Below are 12,985 nucleotides of genomic sequence, written 5' to 3'. Positions count from 1 at the left end.
GTGTGTGTGTGTGTGTGTGTGTGTGTGTGTGTGTGTGTGTGTGTGTGTGTGTTCTTACTTTACCAATGTCAGCAGTGGAATTGAAGTGTCAGTAAATACACGTAAATATTTGCTGCCAAACTGTATCAAAATAGTATCAAAATAATTACTCTTTAAAGACCAATGGAATCTTATTGAATGTTCTTGAACGCTAATTTAGTAAAATTCTGTTTTCTATTTTATTTAAGAAATTCGATTCATATTGCCATAGAAAACAAATTCTTCAGTTGGTTAAATTGAAGCCTTTCACGGAGGAAAATGTTGCTGTTGTGAACCCAATTGTAGCCTGAGGAACAGTGTCCACGTATCTAGGATCATCACAGCACCTACACATAATCAGTGTTTTATCCTTCATGTTTTGAACATCAGAGCAGATGTTGGCAATTCTTACCCTCATGACCTGCTGTTTATTACTCCCTTCCCTTGCAAAGTCTTAGAGATCTCTGCCTTGCTGAGGATGTTCAGTTTATACATAGAAGTCTTCTTCAATCTCCTATGCTTTAAAAACATGCTAATTGCATTAGCTTCTTTCATTGCTGTGACAGAATAACTGAAAAAAAAAAAAGGTTAGTTCTGGCTCACAGGTTAAGGGTAAAGTTAGCCAACGTGGTGAGGAGGGCATGGCCACAGGAATGTGAGGCCACCAGTCATAATTCATCCACAGGCAGGAAGCAGAGAGCAATAAATACTGGGACTCAGCTCACTTCCTCTTTCTACTCAGGGCCCCCAGCTAACAGATTAGATCCGTTAACATTTAAGGCAGGGGCTTTCTCCCCAAGCACCCCAATCTAGAAGCTCCATTACAGATATATATGGAGGGTTCTCTTCTAAGAGCATAGATTTTCTGTCACTTTGACAGAATCTATATGACATTAACAGACAGGAAATAACGAGTGTATACCTAGGGTGCTGTTCAGTGCAACTTCTTGGCCCCTTTTCACATGTTAACCCCCTACCTGAGTAAGATTGTACATTTGGAGTCTTTCATATATTAAGTTATATGAATGACATCCCTTAGTAATTCACATATGATTAAACCAATATTAATTGTATAAAATATCTGCAACAAATCTCCAAATTAGAATTAAAATAGCCTTAGAAGGACTGCTACGATTGCTTTTGTGTGTGAAGATCTATTTTTCTCTGATAGGAAAAAGGGAAACATGCAAAGTGTACTTCTTATCAAAACTATTGGGAAGTGGTAATAACGCTGTCATCTTTCTAAAACATTTAAAATCCGTGATTATAGAAAAATTATGCTTTTAGTATTTTTAAAAATAGGTCCTGGAAGTTAAGACCTGTATTTCCAAAATACAGAGTAGGTTTTCTGAAATCTAATTTTAATTCACTACTTTGTGATCAAATCTAATAACTGATAATTACTGATAAATATGTTATTTATCATGGGCTGCATCACATTATCTGCTCTGACCAAACATAGTTCTGCACATTTGTATGTTTCTTTTCAAATAAGACAGGCTCCCCAAAGCCATAAATGAATAACTCATTTGGAGCCAGATCTTAATCTCTGTACTTTGAGCATGTTCTCTTTCTCGAACTTCCTTTGAAGTGACGACAGGATGAAAAAATGAAAAGGGAAATGGGAGAGGGAAATCGGAAATTTGCTGTTGCTAGTTACCATTATTGGGTAGTCAGTCTGCCAACTTCAAAGGAGGATAAAAAGTGGAGGGAAAGGGACAGGAGAGAAAAAGTAACAGCTTTCAATAGAAGATCAAGCAACTTAATTTAATGCGCAAGGAAGAAGCTAATAGAAGTTCCTGAGCTAGAGACTAACATCAAAATCTTTAGCACTGCAAAGATGACTCAAAGTCTGCCACAAATAAATGGTAGTGAAGAAAGAAGAAACTGAATGTCAGAAGAATCTTGTCAGAGTAGCCGTAGCTATTACCGAACACCTGGAGAAAAGGGAGCTGTTTCCCAGAGAGCAAGCAGCACTCAAGAAACAGTGCAAAGAAGGCGTAGGCAGCTTAGAGACTGACTGGTAAAGATGGAAAAATGAAAAGCAAAAGAACATGCCAAACTATGGGCTATTTATGTAACAAAAATAGCTATTTTTGCGTAGAGACATTAAAAAAAAATCATAGCCAAAATAAAGTAGAGGATAAGAATGATCAACTGTCCTACAAAAGTTTCCCAGGGCCACTGTGGCAAACTACCATAAACACTGGTGGCTTGAAACCCCAGAAGTTTATTTTCTCACAGTTTGGAAGGCTGAAGTCTGGAATCAAGCTGTTGGCGCTACCTGCCCTCTTCGGGAGTTCCAGAGAAAAATCGCTGCCAACCTCTCTCAGCTGCTGATGACTCCTAGCAATCCCCAGTGTGCCCTGGCTTCCCTGCATGGCTCCCATCTTCACTCCATTGTCACATCTCCACCTTGGTGTGTCTGCGTACGTCTGCCGTTCTCATTAAAATATCCTGTCCATGCTGATCTCCTCCCAAGATTGTTACTGAATACATCTACAAGCATTCTTTTTGGGAAGGCGATGTTTGGAAGTCTGGGGGCGGGGACACGAATGTTGGGCAAACATTGCTCAACCCACTTCCTCTACCTGGGTGAACAGCTCCAATATTTCACAGCTATGCTTCTATGTCTCTTAAAACGAATATTACAGTTTTGCAATTTTTGTGTTTTGCAAAGATGCAGAAGGAATATATCTTGGTTCTAAGGCTCAAACAGAAGAATAACAGCCACAGTGCTGCAGTAAGGATGTAAAACTACAAAAGAGTGCTTAGCTTGAACAAAGTGGCGCGGAGCATGGAAGAAAGGTCAAGGTGTCCGGCTTCTTCTGCACTAAGCTCTTTGGCACAAATCTTCCTGTGAGTAATGGTTTTTGCCATGCATTCTTCCGACATACTTTTCCTCACTTGTGGTAGACAAATCCTGTTTTTCTTACTAAAAGGATATCTATATCTATATCTATATCTATATCTATATCTATATCTATAGATATAGATATAGATATAGATATAGATATAGATATCCTCACTCCTGAAATTAATTGCCTCTTCTTAAATTATTATTGTTATGTATATAAAAATGCATTAACTATATGGGAACAACCTGCTATGTCTGTTTAGTGTTGCTTGTATGTGTGATTTCAGGGCTGACCATGTTGTACTGGGCAACTAGTTAAGAGGTCTCATCCCTGAGAGAGGCTAATTCTCCCTTCGTGGTCACTAGCTGCCTATAGTTTTTGCCTAAGAATGGGACCCTATGAGGTTTCCCCTTCCCATTAACATGTCTACCAATACAATAATTGTTCAGGTCCTGTTTAGGAAGCCATATCGTAGAGGTGTCATGGGTGAAGCTTTCCTGTCATTTCTAAGAGACACAATCTTACAGCAGATTTCTCAGCCCTCTGGCTCATAAAAATCTTTCTGCCCTTCTTCCATGATGTTCCCTGGGCCTTAGGTGCAGGAAACATATACATATTATTGTTTAGGAGCTGGGTCCGTGTGATCTGTTAATCTCTGCATTATGAACTATTGTAGTTTTCTGTAATGGTCTCCAATTGCTGGAAAAAAGAAGCTTCTTGGATGAAGGGGTAAGACTTACACTCATCTGTGGGTATTAGGGTAAGTAGTAAAATGTAGTTGGAAATTAGGATGGTCCAGGGAAGTGACAGCAGCAGGTTGTCCTGTTAGATCCATCACCTCACTAACTCTGGATAGCTAGCTAAGCTTCTGCTACCAGGCATCATTTCCTCCTGTTGAGTGAGTCTTAAGGCTAGAGGGTTGTTGGTTACTACCAAGACATGAGTACCATTATTGTACCTTAAGGGGTATCTTGCCAGTCTGGTCGTTAGTACAGTTCAGTGACATCGGGGGGGGGGGGGGGCGAGACTATTGATTGCTTCCCTGCCTTGGCTGTTTACACAGTACTTTATGATACTATGAAGGCTAGGCTGCAAGAAAGCGGTTTTCAGGTTATTTCCAGCTCAGCTCTTTCTGTGTCCTCAACAACAGAGATTTACATTCAGCCTCTGAGAGGCAACCAAGGAAAAAAAAACACTAGCATATATTGTTTGGAAGTTCTTGGACTATCCTGATCAGCCATTCAAATGGAGGTTTCTCATACCTGATACTGGAGTTTTTGTTAGGCTCTCTATTGCTCATGTATGGAACATTGTCAACCCAAGCGGCATGACTTCATACACACACACACACACACACACACACACACACACATTTACTGTGCATAATTTTATCTAAATATAAACAACATGAACCCTTGAGGCTTTATGAGATATTATTGGTGCTATTTATCATGAAAGAAAAAATATGACAGAAGAGAGGCTATAATTCCGCAGACAGGTTATCTCTTATTATAAAACAAAAGCCCTATTTTTTAATTGAGGTTTAAAATGTACAAATAGTTATTATCTTTATCTTTCTTTTGTTTTTTCTAGTTTAGTATAACCAAGCAAAACTAGAATATTTTCTCTGAAACATTGTTTATTAATGTAGAATAGACTGGAGGACTTTTAAGATTTTAGTTTATAATTCTTTTTGAAGTTTGCATAAAATGGTGAGTTTTAAAATTTTTATCACAATTTTTGCATGACATGTATTCTTTATTCTTGCATAAAAGGGGGACTCATTAAGAGAAGAGGTTTTAGATTAATAGAACTACCTTCTTAGTCTTTACTGCTTCACATTTTCATGGAGCAAACTAAAAAACAAACAAACAAACAAAGCAATTATATCACTGTATAAACAGAGTAAGCTTTTTCAACGTAAGGCCGAATTTGTGCTACCGGCTCAATTATACAAAAACAGAAAACACAGACTACCAGGGACTAATGATGCAGAGATGAGTAGAACCACAGTCCTGCCACTGGAGTGTTGAAGATGCTAGCAGTAAACAAATAGTTACAAAGTGCCTCATGCAGTGCTCACAGTGAGTATGTACATATTGCTGTTAGGATATTTACATTACTCTTACAAATACGGTGCTTGAAGAAGGTATCACCAGGAAGTGACATTTCAGTTAAATCTGAGAGAATAAGAAAAACTTGGCCATGCAGAGAGAAAGCTGGCAGAGAATGTTCTAGACAAACTGACTGCTGTGTTAATGAATGCTCTGTGCTGTGTTCAGAAAATGGCAAGAACTGTATTGTGTCTAAAGAACAAGGTCTGTACAAATGGAATATAAGAATAAAGGAGAATACCATGGCAAAGCATATTGAGTCAATGTTTTCGTGTGATTTATCCATGTGGTAGGCAAAACATTTTATAAATACTAACCCACTGCAGAACAAAATGGAAAGCATGTTTCTTTACAGTCCCCCAGTCCCAAAGTCAAGCCATAAGGCCTATCAACCCAGGATGGTGAAAATACTACAAAATAAAGTGGCTTTGGTTAGCTTCGAGTCTCAAAGCAGACTTTTTTTTTTAAATCTCTTTAGGAAGATACTATTTAAGACAGCGATGTTTTGTAAGAGATATAAAAGGGTGTGCTAAATTCTTTGATCTCTCCCCTTAAAACTTCAAAAGATCACACTATAGAGTTTGTGTATGAAAGAGCTCATTTGAGCATGAAGCTTCAACTAAAAGAGTCTATGTCTTTTTTCATCTCTGTGGGCTACAGCAGAGAGACAGGAAGAGTGAAGAGGGCAGTGCCCAGAGCACGTCTTCACTCACCACCTACTCATGATCTGATGCAGCAGAAGAACCGCAGGGGTGGGAGAATAAGAGCACATGGAAAAAGAGGCCAAGGCCGTTGAACGTGGGGATGCTGAGAAACAGTGGCAAGGAGATCACAAGGCCTAGAAGGGCCTCACTCATTTCTTCAATGCAATGAGCAACATGGCATGAGCTCAACACGAACTCCATTGAGAACTGGTGATGTAAAACTAGTTTTCAGCTTGTAGGAAAATAGTGGGAAAGATGAATTACAGAAAGGTAGTCCACATCAGAGTTTTGGAAGATCCTGCCAATTGCATCAAACACATGAAAACGGATAGAAATTAGGGAATAGCAGATGTTCCTGAGACAGAAACTAGCTGAGGTAGCCACCAAACCAGCATAATGGTCACAGAGAGAACACTGTGTGTGTGTGTGGGGGGGGGGGGCGGGGTTTGCTAAGGTCTAAGGCAAATGTCAAAACTTGAGCAGCCAACGTCTCCACACAACAAACAAAACTGTATGGGAGAATATCCACAACAGATGAGCCAGTCAACCGAGGCCCCGAGGTGAGGCAAGGGAGATGAAGGACATGGGCAGAGATTGCTGAAGGACTTGGGCCTCAAGCCCCAAGTGGTAAAAAGTTGGTGCATGAAGGTATGGAAAAGATCTGAAGTGGAGTAGAGAGTTACAGATGAGGAGCATAGCAGCAGGAGCTGAAGCCAAAGTGGACAAAGGCTGGAAGACTTAGTATCCTGTAGGCCATGGTAACAAGTTTTGTGTGTTATCCTGATTACAGCCAAGAGTCAATGAAGAAGTCCGCACAGCGGCAACATGTTCCTGTTCACCAAGAGGAGGGTTGTTTTGGATGTAATCTGAAGGATGCCCTGTAATGAACAAAATGGATAACCATTTATTTAGGAAAGAAAGAAAGAAAGAAAGAAAGAAAGAAAGAAAGAAGGAAGGAAGGAAGGAAGGAAGGAAGGAAGGAAGGAAGGAAGGAAGGAAGGAAAGACAAGAAAAGAAAAAGGTCATTTGCAATAAAATAGTGTGCATCTCAGTATATCGATGCTCAGGTTACAATTACGCCTGAACACATATTTGTGAATCTGTACACATCACCTGCCCAAAATACAGATATGTATTTCTCTAATTTTTTATTGTATATGACAGAGTTATTCTTTCTGATTCACAGCTGGAAAACTCAACATTTGTATGGACTTCTGAATTTTTCCCCAGATCCAAACCATAGCTAAAATCCACATGACTTCCCTTCATTGAATAGAACAAATATAATTCAGGCTAAACTAGAAATGAAAAATTAAACACCTGACGAAGTTTTAAAATTCCTCACCGCTAAAAGGTTAGAGTTCATACAGCTCCCAAGCATCACCTGTAGCTCTGTTAAGAAAACCTAAATGCTGACCACGCAGTACTGGATATCCACCTGGGGGTGTTCTCTGGGGAGGGCTATTTCTCCCATTCCAGTATTCCTTAGTTGCCTAGAGTTCAGTGGTCAGCTTTGAAATCATATATGTACAAGGAACATTATACAGACTGACCAGGTTGTATTTATATATTTAGGAATGTATATGTACACACATACACACACACACACACACACACACACACACACAAATCAACAATGTAAAAATGAGATTAGAGAGAGGACAGAGGTGCCTGGGAGGGGTTGGAGGGAGGAAAGGGGGAAATTATCTAACTATATTTTAATCAAAAAAATAAAATATTTAATTTAAAAAACCAAGAAAAATAAACAGAGATGCTACCACAGATTAAAAGGACAGCTTGCATCTGTTTCAAATTGTAGTCCCATCTGTATGACTATTGTATACATGTGTGGTTGAAGTGAGAGTCTTTTGGGCTTCCCAAGAATAACTTGATGTCTACCTAGAAAATTGTGCAGAGATGGGCTGAAATATTTTTAAAGTAATATGATGCATATGTGATTGAACAAATAAGTCATCTCTCTTTTTTAATTATAATAGAACTATATTTAGGTGCCTTGTCAATAATATGAGTGTATTTTTAAATATGTATATTTTCTTTCTGTTACAAAAAATGATGACTATAGAGGACTGAATTACTTTAATAATTGGCATTAGAAAAGGGATGACAATAATGGATTCAAATCCTAGTGTATATATCCAAACCCAAAATATTAAGATAATGAGATCTCGTTGAGAGGTTTTATTCCATTTCTCAGATATGGGCACCTAGGAAACATGGCTGATGCAACGCTCAGAAAACTCCACCAGGGAAAATAACATCTACCGAACAAACAGAGCAAATGAATTGAGCCCAAGACCGTAAACTGCACTGTTAACTCTAGAAGCGATGCTGGGCCGTAAAGGTGAAATGATCTCATGCCGTCCGTGTTAAATCAGTCTGTTTGGACTCGGCGGCGATTTTTAAGAATATATCCTTTATCTGAAATTTGAGAGCAGTAGTTATCTGTCCCTCTTGGTTCAACAAAGTAGCATTGTTTTTCTGTAAAGTCAGTAAAGTAATGAAAAGGAAAGACCTCTCAAAGGGTATATTGGAAAGGCTCCGACTTTGGCTGTTTCCCACCTAAAAAGGTTAATGCAAGGTTAATGACCACAATAAGTACCAGAGGATTTGAGAAGATGTTTGTGAGCTTGAATATTTAATGTTTTTCTGAGAAACAGTTACATTTTTGTTCCTGCCTTCTTTTATATTTCTTTTTTATTTTAATTTTTATTAATTACACTTTATTCACTTTGTATCCTGCCCCCTGTAGCTCCCTCCCACCTCCCCTCCCAATCCAACCCTCCCTTCCCCTTCTCCATGCATTCCCCTCTCCAAGTCCACTGATAGGGGAGGTCTTCCTCTCTGCTCCTGCCTTTTAAAAGAGCAAAATATGTGAACATGGTAGAGAAAATTTAATTACAAACCTTTCACCCAATCATCTTCTTGAACATCTACCAAACCATTATGATGAAATGATCGTTCACTAGTGATCATGAGAAAAGGGTTTTAATTTGAACTAGCTTCCTAGAAGCATAAAGAGTTCTCAATCTAATTTTGATTTATAGTTTAAATGCTAATATATGATAATGAGTCCACTTTCTGAATTACTAACAGAAAATAATCACTGTGGCATTTGTCTCTTTCAAGGCATCTGATAAAAATTTCATTTTGTGAATTTGGCAAGATCTAAAAATCTTGTAAGACTTTCTGTATTTACAATTTGTATGCATAATTTAGTACCTCTACACTGTCTGCTTAACACAGATGGGGAACTAACAAACTGTGGAGGCCTTACCAGAATACGGAGAACTTTATAAGTCATTCACTAGGAAACCTATATAAAACTGGCCTCTAAAGTATAAAATAAGCCTCTCACTAACCTGAAGCTTTATGGATCCAATTGGACTGGCTCTCCGGTGAGCCCCTGGGGTCCTCCTGGTTCTGGCCTGTGCCACTCTACTGTGTTTTTCCATGGGTGCTGAGGAGGCTGAACTAAGACATTTGTGCTTGCGTACTCTGTACCGCTGAGCTATCGTCACAGCCCCTACGACCTATTATTTTTACTTGCATTTTGGTACCTACTTTCAATCATTCTCTCCTTTCTCTTTTTTATTTCTTTTTTAAATTATTATCATTTGTTATAATTTATTCAATTTATATCCCGGCTCTGGCCCCCTCCCTCATCTCCTCCCAATCCTACCCTCCTCCATTTCCTTCCCCTATGTCCCTCCCCTAGTCCCCTGATAGGGAAGGTCCTCCTCCCCTTCCATTTGACCCTAGTCTATCAGGTCTCATCAGGGTTGCTTCATCCTCTTCCTCTGTGGCCTGGCAAGGCTGCACTCCACACACACCAGGGGGAGGTGATTAGAGAGCCTGTCACTGAGTTCATGCCAGAGAAAACCCCTGCTCCCTTTATTAGGGACCCCACTTGGATACCGAGTCTATGGGCTACATCTGAGCCAGTGTTTTAGGTCCTCTCCATGCATCATCCTTGGTTGGGGTATCAGTCTCTGTAGGGCCCTAGGGCTCAGTTTTGGGCTCTGTTGGTCTCCTTTTGGAGCTCCTGTCCCCTCCAGGTCCTTATATCTTCCACTTCTTTCATAAAATTCCGTGCCCTCTGTCCAAAGTTTGACTATAAGTCTCAGCTTCTGCTTTGATACCTCAATCAGTAGAATCTTTCAGAATCCCTGAAAGATCAGTAGTCCTCTGTGGTAGGCTCCTGCCCCACTCCCTGTCTTCTCCTGCTTCCAATGTCTAACAAGTTTGTGCTTCTGAATGAGGACTGAGCATCTTCCCTAGAGTCTTCTTTGTTGTTTAGCTTCGTTAGGAGTATAGATTTCCTTCTCTCCTTTCTTAAGCCACTATAACCATTACTATATACTCCTATCAACACTTGACAGCATCCACAAATGAAAGTGATTTTCTTTGTCAGAGGTTTTCTATGTCTGACTTACTTTACTAAATGCAATGACCCTCCAGCTTTACTCATTTTGCTACAAAATATGGAATATCATTATTTTCTATAGGTGGATAGTATTTTACTATGTATATATGCCACATTTTTCTCCATTCATTATTCAGTATCTGGGCTTATTCTGTATATAATGCTGCTGCCGTTCTTGGTGAATTTGTACACAGACTACCAGAAACATGGCAGCTGACCTGTCCTGCAGGTCAGTCAAACAAGATCCTAAGAGAGGGGGCTAGAATAGTGTGGGACAAGAGACGCGAAAAATGGAGACAAGACAGGAGTCTGACCAAGTCCCGTTTATTGAAGGCAAAGCATCCACCTATACAGCTACAAATCACAAATGAATCTTCTCACAATATCAGTATTTGCATCAGTTGGCAAGGTGTCCGAGGAGTCACTCAAGGCTGCACGGAACCAGCTTTCTAGTTCTCAGGAACAGAGCACTCCTCGCCCAAGGACCGCCAAGGACAGTCCCGGAACTCTAGATTAGACCTGTATCTACCAAGGCCAGGAAGCAGAGTTCTAAGTACCAAACTCCCAAATTTTCCCATGGCAACAGCCTGTCATCTAATATATGTGAAAGTCCTAGCTGGCAGAGAAACAGAAACTATAAGCTTGGTTAGTAAAGAAAACGGCAATGACCTCTAAAACGGCTGAGCTAGAGTCAAGCCGAAATAGCCATGCCAGAAGCAGCTTCCCACAGGCAGCCATAAATATAGGCATATATTTTTTCATTTCTTATATGACATAGTTAATTCTTTTAAACTATCTATAATGACATTTCCCCCTATGACTTAGAACAATAACGCCTGTTTGGTAGATCGACATTTCTTTGTTCTTTGATTCCCCAAGGCCCTAATCTCCAGAAATTATAAATATGTTTAGTGACATAAAAAATGGGAGATAAAGATTTTTCATAGTTTGGGTTACCATGATGAAACATCATGACTAAAAGCAAGCTGGGGAGGAAAGGGTTTATTTGGCTTATATTCCATATCCATAGTCTATCACTGAAAGAAGTTAACACAGGAAATCAAAAAAGGCAGGAACCTGGAGATAGGAGCTGATGCAGAATCCATGGAGGGGTATTGCTTACTGCTTTGCTCTCCATGGCTTGCTCAACCTGCTTACTTATAGAACTCAGGGCCACGAACCCAGAGGTGACCCCACCCACAATGGGCCGGATTCTCCCATATCAATCACTAATTAAGGAAATGCTCTGCAGGCTTACCTGCAGCCCAGTCTTATGGAGGCATTTTCCAAATTGGTGTTCCCTCCTCTCTGATGACTCTGGCCATATGTCAAGCTGACATAAAATTAGTCACACAGAATTCAAATGGATTGAAGATTCTTGACCTCAGAGCCTTCCACAGAGGGCCTCCGAAAGACTCTACCCAGCAGGGTATTGAAGCAGATGTTGAGACTCATAGCCAAATTTTGGGCAGAGTGCAGGGAATCTTATGGAAGTGGGAGATTGAAAGACCTGAAGGGGACAGGAGATCCACAAGGAGACCGACAGAGCCAAAAAATCTAGGCCTAGAGGGTCCTGAAGACTGATGAATCAACCAAGGACCATGCATGGAGAGGACCTAGACCCCATCCTCAGATGTAACCCATGGGCAGCTGAGTCTCCATATGGGTTCCCTAATAAGGGGAACAGGAACAGTCAATGGCATGAATATGGTTGCCTGCTCTTTGATCACTTCCCCCCAATAAGGTGGCCTTACTAGGCCACAGAGAAAGAAGATCCAGACAGTCCTAATGAGACCTGATAGGCTAGGGTCAGATAGTAGGGAAGGAGGACCTCCCCTATCAGTGGACTAGGGAAGGGACATAGGAAAAGAAGAAGGATGGAAGGTGGGACCAGGGTCAGGGAGGGGGAGATGAGGGAGGTGGCTACAGCCAGGATACAAAGTTAATAAATTGTAATTAATAATAATAATAATGAAAAAATTCCTGATCTCATGAACCTGTAATACATAGACTATCAGCTAGATGAGTCCAACCTATCACAGGGCACTTATAATGGAAGAGGGAGTCAAAAGAATAAGAGAAGAATCTGAAGATGCTCTGCTGCTGGCTTTGACCATAGAGGAGGGAGTTACTAGAAATGTGAGCTAGGAAGCTTCTGAAGTTGGAAAAGGCAAAGACATTCTCCAATAAACTCTCTGGAAGAAGGAGGAACTATTGCCCATATGCTGACATTAGCCCAGGATATCTGTTTTGGACTTCTGATCCTTAAAAACCTTTCAGACAATAAAATAAGCAATAGAAAAAGTAACCAAGACATGAGGCAACTACTTACTGTAGGGGCCAACATTGACACAAGTGTTATGGCAGAAAACCTTAAGGCCTGGACGATCTTGTGCATATTTTGAAAATAATTACAAGCTGAGAGTTCAAGAGCACAGTAGTCATATCATGCCCAGAAGACAACATTCCTTAGCATGCCACCCCTTCTCCCAGCTTATACATTCTTTTCTTTCCCTCTTACAAGATGTTCCCTCACCCTTGAAAGTATACTTTTAGGGATGAGTTTCAGCAGTCACGTATGTATTCTCTGCATTCTGACCAGGTAGACCTCTCCACAGTAATTGCTGCCTGTAACAAAAAGAAGCTTCTTTGACCAAAGCTGACAGAAGTACTAATCCTTGGGCATTAAACATAAATATTTAGAAGGAGTTTTACAGCATACCATGTCTGTACAGCAAAACAATAGCTTTTTCCATAAGGACCTGTGACTCCCCCCAGCCATTGGATTTTTGGAGGGTAAGGATGGGGTACTGTAAGTACAAGGCATGAATTCCCTCCTATGGAGCA

The sequence above is a fragment of the Psammomys obesus genome, unplaced genomic scaffold, assembly GCF_907164565.1.
Source record: "Psammomys obesus unplaced genomic scaffold, mPsaObe1.curated_primary_1811, whole genome shotgun sequence".
NCBI classification, from domain to species: Eukaryota; Metazoa; Chordata; class Mammalia; order Rodentia; family Muridae; genus Psammomys; species Psammomys obesus.
Note: the sequence above shows the minus strand (reverse complement) of the source record.